The sequence below is a fragment of the Eulemur rufifrons genome, chromosome 2 (genome assembly GCF_041146395.1).
Source record: "Eulemur rufifrons isolate Redbay chromosome 2, OSU_ERuf_1, whole genome shotgun sequence".
In the NCBI taxonomy this organism is placed as follows: Eukaryota; Metazoa; Chordata; class Mammalia; order Primates; family Lemuridae; genus Eulemur; species Eulemur rufifrons.
Window position 1 is genome coordinate 42,490,297 of NC_090984.1, and position 9,009 is coordinate 42,499,305.

At 38.3% G+C, this 9,009-nt stretch overlaps 1 pseudogene; it reads left to right on the top strand.

The window, feature by feature from the left end:
* The first annotated feature begins 253 nt into the window (after positions 1–253).
* On the top strand, positions 254–1,607 carry LOC138376035 (GA-binding protein alpha chain pseudogene; annotated as a pseudogene).
* The last annotated feature ends 7,402 nt before the right edge of the window (positions 1,608–9,009 follow it).

A 9,009-nucleotide genomic window follows, 5' to 3' on the forward strand; every position in this document is an offset into this window, starting at 1 on the left:
AATAGTGTCTGCCATAGCTAAGAAATAATATAGTCAGAATTCAAATCAGGGGAGGAGGTTGGGGTTTCTCAGCGCCGATTTCACGGGAAGGGCCCGGGGCCTCGCACTTCGAGTCGTGGGAGCTTCAGGTCTTACCCGGAGAGACGCTGCACGCGGAGCCCACGCCGCTGCCGTTCTCAGCCGGCTCTGGAGCGCGGGCGGGGGCAACAGGGCCGATTCCGGAGCGGGACTGGTCTTTGGAAATTCTTCAACCATGACTAAAAGAGAAGCAGAGGAGCTGATAGAAATTGAGATTGAAGGAACAGAGAAACCAGAGTGCACAGAAGAAAGCACTGTAGAACAAACTTATGCCCCAGCTGAATGTGTAAGCCAGGCCATAGACATCAATGAACCAATAGGCAATTTAAAGAAACTATTAGAACCAAGACTACAGTGTTCATTGGATGCTCATGAAATTTGCCTGCAAGATATCCAGCTGGATCCAGAAAGAAGTTTATTTGACCAAGGAGTAAAGACAGATGGAACTGTACAGCTTAGTGTACCGGTAATTTCCTACTAAGGAATTAAGTCAAAGCTAAACATCCTTGAAATTGTTAAACCTGTGGACACCATTGAAGTAGTTATTGATCCAGATGCCCACCATGCTGAATCAGAAGCACATCTTGTTGAGGAAGCTCAAGTCATAACTCTGGATGGCACAAAACACATCACAACCATTTCAGATGAAACCTCAGAACAAGTGACAAGATGGGCTGCCGCACTGGAAGGTTATAGGAAAGAACAAGAACGCCTTGGGATACCCTACGATCCCATACAGTGGTCCACAGACCAAGTCCTGCATTGGGTGGTTTGGGTAATGAAGGAATTCAGCATGACCGATATAGACCTCACCACACTCAACATTTCTGGAAGAGAATTATGTAGTCTCAACCAAGAAGATTTTTTTCAGCGGGTCCCTCGAGGGGAAATTCTCTGGAGTCATCTGGAGCTTCTTCAAAAATATGTATTGGCAAGCCAAGAACAACAGATGAATGAAATAGTTACAATTGATCAACCTGTGCAGATTATTCCAGCATCAGTACAGTCTGCCACACCAAGTACTATTAAAGTTATAAATAGTAGTATAAAGGCAGCTAAAGTACAAAGAGCTCCAGGGATCTCAGGAGAAGATAGACGCTCACCTGGGAACAGGACAGGAAACAATGGCCAAATCCAACTATGGCAATTTTTGCTAGAACTTCTTACTGACAAGGATGCTTGAGACTATTTCTTGGCTTGGTGATGAAGGCGAGTTTAAGCTAAATCAGCCTGAACTGGGTGCACAAAAATGGGGACAATGTAAAAATAAACCTACAATGAACTATGAGAAACTCAGTCGTGCATTAAGGTATTATTATGATGGGGGACATGATTTGTAAAGTTCAAGGCAAGAGATTTGTATACAAGTTTGTCTGTGACTTGAAGACTCTTATTGGATACAGTGAAGCGGAGTTGAACCGTTTGGTCACAGAATGTGAACAGAAGAAACTTGCAAAGATGCAGCTCCATGGAATTGCCCAACCAGTCACAGAGCTACTGCTACTCTGCAAACAGAAAAGGATAATTGAGCCGAGGACCTTCTGGGACTCCAAGGTCTTTCTTAAACATGTAGAGCAAGTATGGCTCTTACCTTTATTACTGAATTTAAATTTTCTTTTATTTCTAGACTGTACAATCTGATGCATGATTTTTTAATAAATATTTCATACTCTTGTGAAAAAAAAAGAATTCAAATCAGTGTCCAAAGCTATATTAGCTCCCATCTGTTGAATTAACCACAGCTGAAGTGACTTGGCATAATCTCAGAAGGCAAGCCAAGAAGATGATTGTTCTAAACATGTTCAACTCCAATGACTTGTACCATGCCAGCCTGAAGAATAAATGTACTATTAAAAAAAAAAAAAAGGAATGGATTTGCTTGGAGCCTAGAAGTGAAGAGCCAAGTAAACATTGTCTAGTTACGATTCTGCTCAGCAGAGAGCTGTTCTGTTATGGGGCAGGGATTATTCAGCTGGGTTAGATGTACCCATGAAAGTATTAGTATCACTTAAAAAGATTCATCTTTCTCCATGCTCATCAAGAAAATTTCTGATTCTTCATTCAACTTGCCAGGTAATCGGATACCACAAAGGGGAGGAAGGCAGGGTTCTCTGGTTCGTCTACACAAATTTTTTTTCCCCTGAATGTGCATAGTTCCCATTGGTAATAAACACTTGGACAGAGAGAAGACTCAGAGACACACCCATGTCCAAATTGAAACTTAATATGCAATAAAAGTGGAACCACAAATCACTGTGAAGAAACAGATTGTTTAGGAAATGTTAGGAAACTGGCTTACCACATGGAAGAAAATGAAACATACTCCATATCTAACGTCACATATGGAACCTAGATCATTTAAAGACCTAAATGTGAATGGTAAAGAAATAAAGTTAGCAGACAGAAATATAGACCAGTATATTTGTAACTTAGGGGCAAAGAATGAGTTTTTAAACAATATTTTAAAAACACAATGAGAAATCATTTTACATGGAGTAGATTGGTCTCTCAGGGAATGTGTAAGAGAGTGTTCACTGAAGCAATGTTTATGGTGCTGGGGAGTTGGAAGCAACTTGGGTGGCCATCACTAAGAGTTTGAGTAGGTTGGATGCAATCAATTAAGTGTCTTCTATATCAACTTGAATAGATCTTTAAAATAGTAAAAACAGTACTTAGTGACAAAAGATATATAAAACAATACTGTTTATACAAACTAAAATACAAGCACATAAAATAACACACATTTTGCATAACACATTCAAATAAAAAGCTATGCATTAAATTGCCAGTGGGGGTAAGGGGAATAAGAGTAGAGTATGGTGATAAAATAGAATGAATGCATAAATGGGTAGATATATAAATAGGACAGAGGGGTCTTGGTGGAACCAACAGTGGTAACATGCCAGTAACTGAAGAATGTCATTAACAACCCTCTGCACCTAAGATCTAAATACATAAATTAACACAGGCAGGCATGCACATATACAGACATATTTATCTATAGATACCTATAGAGATACATATATAGATATAAATTTTTAAAGTTAAAAAGGAACACTTGAAGATTCTTATTCACTCGTTAGTTTTCTTGTGATTTCTTATAGATGTCCTGACAAAATTGAGTCTCAGGGCCTGCAGAACTGAATCAGAGCCTGGGCATGGAGACTCAACAAAACCCAGTCCTCCTAATACTGGTCCACGAACATCACATCTCTTTCTAACTACAACCATAAGTTTGGAAGATTTTAGTTATTAAAGTTGGATTTTATCTTTCTGTCTAGTTAGAATGCATCTTTCCTTTCTTTCAGACAGGAAGTTATATATTTTCATTTTTATTTCTACTCAGTTACTGTCGTCTTTTTAAGTTCTTCAGTTGATGGGAAGAGTTAGGCTGTTTGTTATTAACAATAGATAAACTTCTCATTTGCACTAATAGTTTTCACGTTGCCACTAATACTATTGTAGATAATTGTCTAAGTCAATGTAGATTTTGGGGGAGTGAAAGTCGATACCCTTTTTTGTGCTTTAGAAATAACTTCTGACATTTGAGGGACAGCATTTAAGGTGAAGACACTATAAATAGAAAACTCTCTCACTGAATTGTAAACTGGCATTTAGAATGGAAAAAAGGGGAAAAAAAGGAGTGTGTCCATAAATGGAAGAGAATGTTTGCACAGGGAAGCCAACTGTTGTTTTTAAATTAACCTTAATGCTAGAATTTAACCCTTTGCTCCCAAGGACATTAAATTGGTTAACTTCTAACCATTTGGAATCAAAGGGCAAGAGGTGCAAAATTATGAAAATTCTTAGGTCATGCTTGAATCTGGAAATTCTATAATCTAAAGTGCTAAGGAAAAGGTCAAGACAAATCCTTTTTAGCCTGGCTTTTCATAAAGGCAAGTGTATAAGATGTATAACCAATACATTTAAGAAAAATAGCTGCCCAAGTGCAGTGAAATGTTAAAATATCTGCCTGATAAAAAAATCCAAATGAATATACATATACTTTCATAATAACCAGTAGAGAACTTAGAACAGCTAAAAATGTAAGTGTCTACATTATGTGCTTTTTATAGCTCCAGTCCAGCTCTAAAGGAACATTATGACTTTGTGGCTTTATACTTTCTTTCTCTTAAAATGCCATTTATATGCGTGCAGGTGTAGCTCACTGCTGGTGACTGGTGATTCAGTTTTCCTCTAGGCTAGACTAGCTGGGAGTGAATTTTGCAGATGCCAGATACTCCAGGCCCTTATCTCCCGTGAGATATAGGGCCCAAAGGTAAAACTGTAACAAATTCTAATTACATGCCCACAAGACAAAAGCTGTAAACAAAGTCACTGCAGTTCTAGAAATAGGCAATCAAAATGGCAGTATGAAGAAATAATTCAATAAAAGGAGTTCACAGAGGCAGCACATTTTCCTAGACAAACAGAAAGGGGAAGTATTTGAAAATAAGATTACCAAATTGATAAGGAGTAGCCTAGGAAAGATGTGCATCTTAAGGATTTTACTCAAGGACCAAGACTTATTACATTATTTAACCAATTGCTGAAAAAAATAATATTGTAGGCAATGTCATTTGTCTCCTGGTATCTTTCAATTTGGGAATAAAATTTGAAAAAGGAGAGACAGGTGCAGCGATTGTTAGGAGAGGTCAACTCCAAGAAGTAATTTTGAAAAGATTCTGCCTTGCACCTATTATTTAGGGTTTAGGCAGAGAAAGGGCTATAAAGTAAGGAGACTATTTAATTTATCATCCAGATATTTTGAGAGTGAAAGGGAGCACTGTTAATAAACAAGCAAGGGCAAGAGGTATAAACCAGGACTGTCCCAGGGAAACTGGATGTATAGTTCCCCCAACTGTAAACATGGTGCTAGTTCAGGGGCACTAGAAAGAGACTTGGCTGACTGATGTATGAAATTCCACCATTACAGTTGTATTCCTTTGACTTAAGCCAATAAGGCAATTGGCTCAGTTTCCTGGGAGAAGTAATCGTTAAGCCTTATCCATCATTTATATTTTAATATGAACAGACTTTTCAGAGTCTTCCCAGAGGGCAAGTTTGGAAAGTGTCTGTAGCCAGTCTGTAAAACCCTGAACTATTTTTGGCTAACAGAGGGCGGGGGGGGGGGGGGGGGGGGGGGGTGGCGGGAAGCAATGGATGAGAAAATTGGAGAAGTCTGAGGATGCCCTTGGTCACTAAGACCCACCTCAAGCCAGAGAAGTATCCACATGCAAACACAGGTGTCAGCCAAGTCTTCTCAGCCTAGAGGATCTATGCTTACCTAGGTGCAGGGGACACACATGTTCCCTCAAAGATCCCATCTCTATCAGGATATAGAGAATGAGCTCCCAGCTGCTCGTGCATTATCCTGCTCCAAATAAGCCAACTCAGAATCCCACAGGATAATTGCCATTTTTATGAAGTTGAGTTCCCTTCACTTCACAGAACCAGCTAGAGAAAAGTCCCTGGTCAGACCACCAAGTGTTAAGGGCCCCACACCACACTCAGAGTGGAAGCTCTGGGGAAGAATGGGGTGAAGAACCCTGAGTTAACCCTACAAAAAACATCCTTTCTCACAGAAAAGATTAAGGGATTGTTTTGTACCATTTGACTCTGAGAAATTTATATCTCAGATTTAATCACTATTTAACATGAATCCATAGTATTAAAAACAACCACAAAATAAATAAATGAATAACGTCTCTAGGGTGTAATTTGGGCCATTTTTGACCAGCAATTTTCATCAACCCCATCCTTGCTTTTCACAACAGGTTATACAAGCAAGGTAATAGCTAGTGATCACTCACTTTTTATGAATATATAAATGAACTGGAGGATGTCTCTGGAGAAGATTACAGGTTTTATGGAAAGGTACTTTGAGAAATAAGGTCCTGAAATAGAAACTTACAATCTGAGCAGAAATCAAATGGCTCCAGGATGCCTGACCCAGGGTGTCTTTGCTAAAAAGGTCTGCTGGGGCAAATGCACCATTCATAAAAATGGCTAAGAAACAAGGTCCACCCCTGCAAGCTTTGCCGTATAGAACAGCCATGTCCAACAGAACCTTATGCAATTAGGGAAATGTTCTATATCTGTGCTGTCTGACATAGTAGCTATTAGGCAGGTGTGGCTATTGAACACTTGAAATGTGGCTAAGGCAACAGGACTGAATTCTTAATTTTATTTTAATTAATTTAAATTCAAATAGCCAAATGTGACTAATGGCTATCTTATTGACAGCACAAATCTAGAGGCTAAAACAGCCTAAAGAAAGCAATCCAGAAGTCACTTTTAAATTCAGGAAGGAATCTGACAAGACAACACTTAACAACACAATTTTTACTGTGTAAAAAACTACATTTGCCTCTATTATATTCTCTCAAGTCTTTGCAATGGCCTTCTAGGCCCTTCCACCCCTCCCACCTTCACCCATTACCACTATGATCTCAGCTCCTACTCCTCTACCATGACTCGCTTAGCCCCAGCTCTAGTGGCCCCCTTGCAGGATTCCTGCTTGGGCCTTTGCAATCACTGTTCTTTCTGCCTAGACCACTTTTCTCTTACCTGTATGCATGGCTTGCTCCCTCTCTTTCTTCAAATTAATGCTCAAATATTGTGCTCTCAGTGCTTTCCTGACCAGTCTATTTCAAATTGTAATGTCCACCACCACCCACACTCCTTATTTTTTTCTTCAACTTTATTTCTCTCTTTAGTGTTGATCACCTTCTAATAGACTTCTAACATAATTCACTTACATTTGTCTATCTCTCCACCCAGAATGTGAACTCCACGAGGGCAAGGATTTTGTTTGTTTTGTTTACTTCTGTAAAAAACAATTTATGCTGTACTCATAAATGTTTCACAGCTAGCTCTTCATTGGGGTGGAGGACACCCTGATGTGTAGCATTTGCCAATTTCTGTGATGTAAATACTCCCACTGTGGCCAATTTCAAGCAATCGACAAAAAGTTACTGAACACACATAATCCAAAGTTTAAGAAGACACAAAACTAACACGTGGTGATAGAAGTCAGAAAGCAGTTTTTCTTGGGAGCAAATACGAGCTAGAAGAGAACACGAGAGGGACTTCTGAGTAGCTAGCAATGCTCGGTTTCTTGAGAGAATGCTGGTCACACAGGTATGTTGAGTTTGTGAAAGCTCATCAAAGTGTGCTCTTACAATATGCACACTTCCCTGTCTGTATATTATACTTCAAGAAAAAGTAAATGTACAGATTACATAGTGCTCTTTTATCTTCGTAAGATGTAAAATACTTCTTTTACTCCTCCTAATTGCCTGAGCTCCACCTGTTTATTATTGAATTTTAAACTCATGGCCTTAAGTCTTTAACTCGTGACAGTGGGTCACCTCCCTAAATACGCTTTCATTTGAACTGGTGTTCCCGTCTCAGCTAATCCAAGTAGCTGGAAATGACTGGCTGCACTTGCTGACGGGGTCACACACTAATGCCTAGACTAGGCAGGCTACATCACGTGGCCCTATCTTTTTGATCTCTGGCATGTACACTTGACACAGAATGCCAGGTGTAGGTTAATGAAAAACAAGAAAAACTAGGGGAGGTGGGCTAATAATGTCAAGACCTGTTAATGAGAAAATATAATTATATACTTTGTATTTCCAGCAAAGAACTCATGGGCCTACCCAGTCTATACACTGTTAGGAATGTAACATTCCTGCCAAATCAGACAATTGATAAAAGACTGATTTAAGATGTTAATTTATTTTTATGAATTGGTGTCATTATTGATCTGGACAGGGGAGCACTGGTTTATCACCAAAAATATTCCTTATTCATCTTGCACGTAACAGGGGCTGTTAGTTGAATTGCACTATTAGTCAAAAATCCTGAGTCTGTTTTCGGCTGAGCCGGCAATAGTTCATAGAATCGTAGTAAAACAGAGCCCGAAAAGTCATGTGGAAAGTATACTGTCAAATAACAAATGGCACCTTGGAAACCTAAAAGTATCTTTATGCATCAATAAGCATCTGACTGTATTTACTTACTCTGGGTGATAGTTTATTAATTTGGGGGCACCTGTAAATAAGCAATTTTGGTTTTAAAAGCCCAGAGTAGTTTCAACATGGCCATAGATAATACTGTAGTATCCAACCAAGAAAACCATGTCAATTAATTCATCTGGAGCCAGAGGGGAATTTTAATAATATGTGAGTCAATTTGCTACACCTGAGAAGTTTGGAAATGGACTAGGTTTTGCTTTTCCCAGAAACATGGAAAATCACCACTTACTATACCTCAACACCAAGGATAATATAACTTCAGCTTACAATAGGTTATCACTTTAAAAATTTTTTTATAAATATATACAACTATCATGTACTTATAATAATTAAAAATAAATTTTTAAAAAATGTTTTATTTAAAAACAATTAATTCATACAAAAGAATATACAGGGGCTGTCCAGAAGGTTATCCAGCCATGTAACTATTTTTGTTATATTAACAATGGCTGGATACTTTCCGGATGGCCCTTGTATATGTATATACATAAAATTCTTCTTTAATGTTACCTTGTATATCAGGTTCTTTTTATTCATTTTTAGTGTGGAAATATACCCTGAAGGGAAAAACAATTCAAGCTTTTATTAGGGATGAACTTCGTAAATTAAAGCTGTCCCAGAAAGTTCTGTAACTTTAAAATATATAATTTTTAGTTTAATAATCTGTATGATCAAAAAAACCATATTGATATGCAACTTAATTGAATCTGCAACTTAAATTTCTTCTTCCTTGTTATCAGTCAGTAAAGAAACTCTTGGACTTTTTAGGCAAATCAAAATCCAAAGAACTGATTTTGTTTAAAATTAGATCCAGCTATTCCTCGCAAGACTAGACTGTTTCTGTTTTATCAGACACTTCAGAGGTAATTTAGTCAAACTGAAAAAT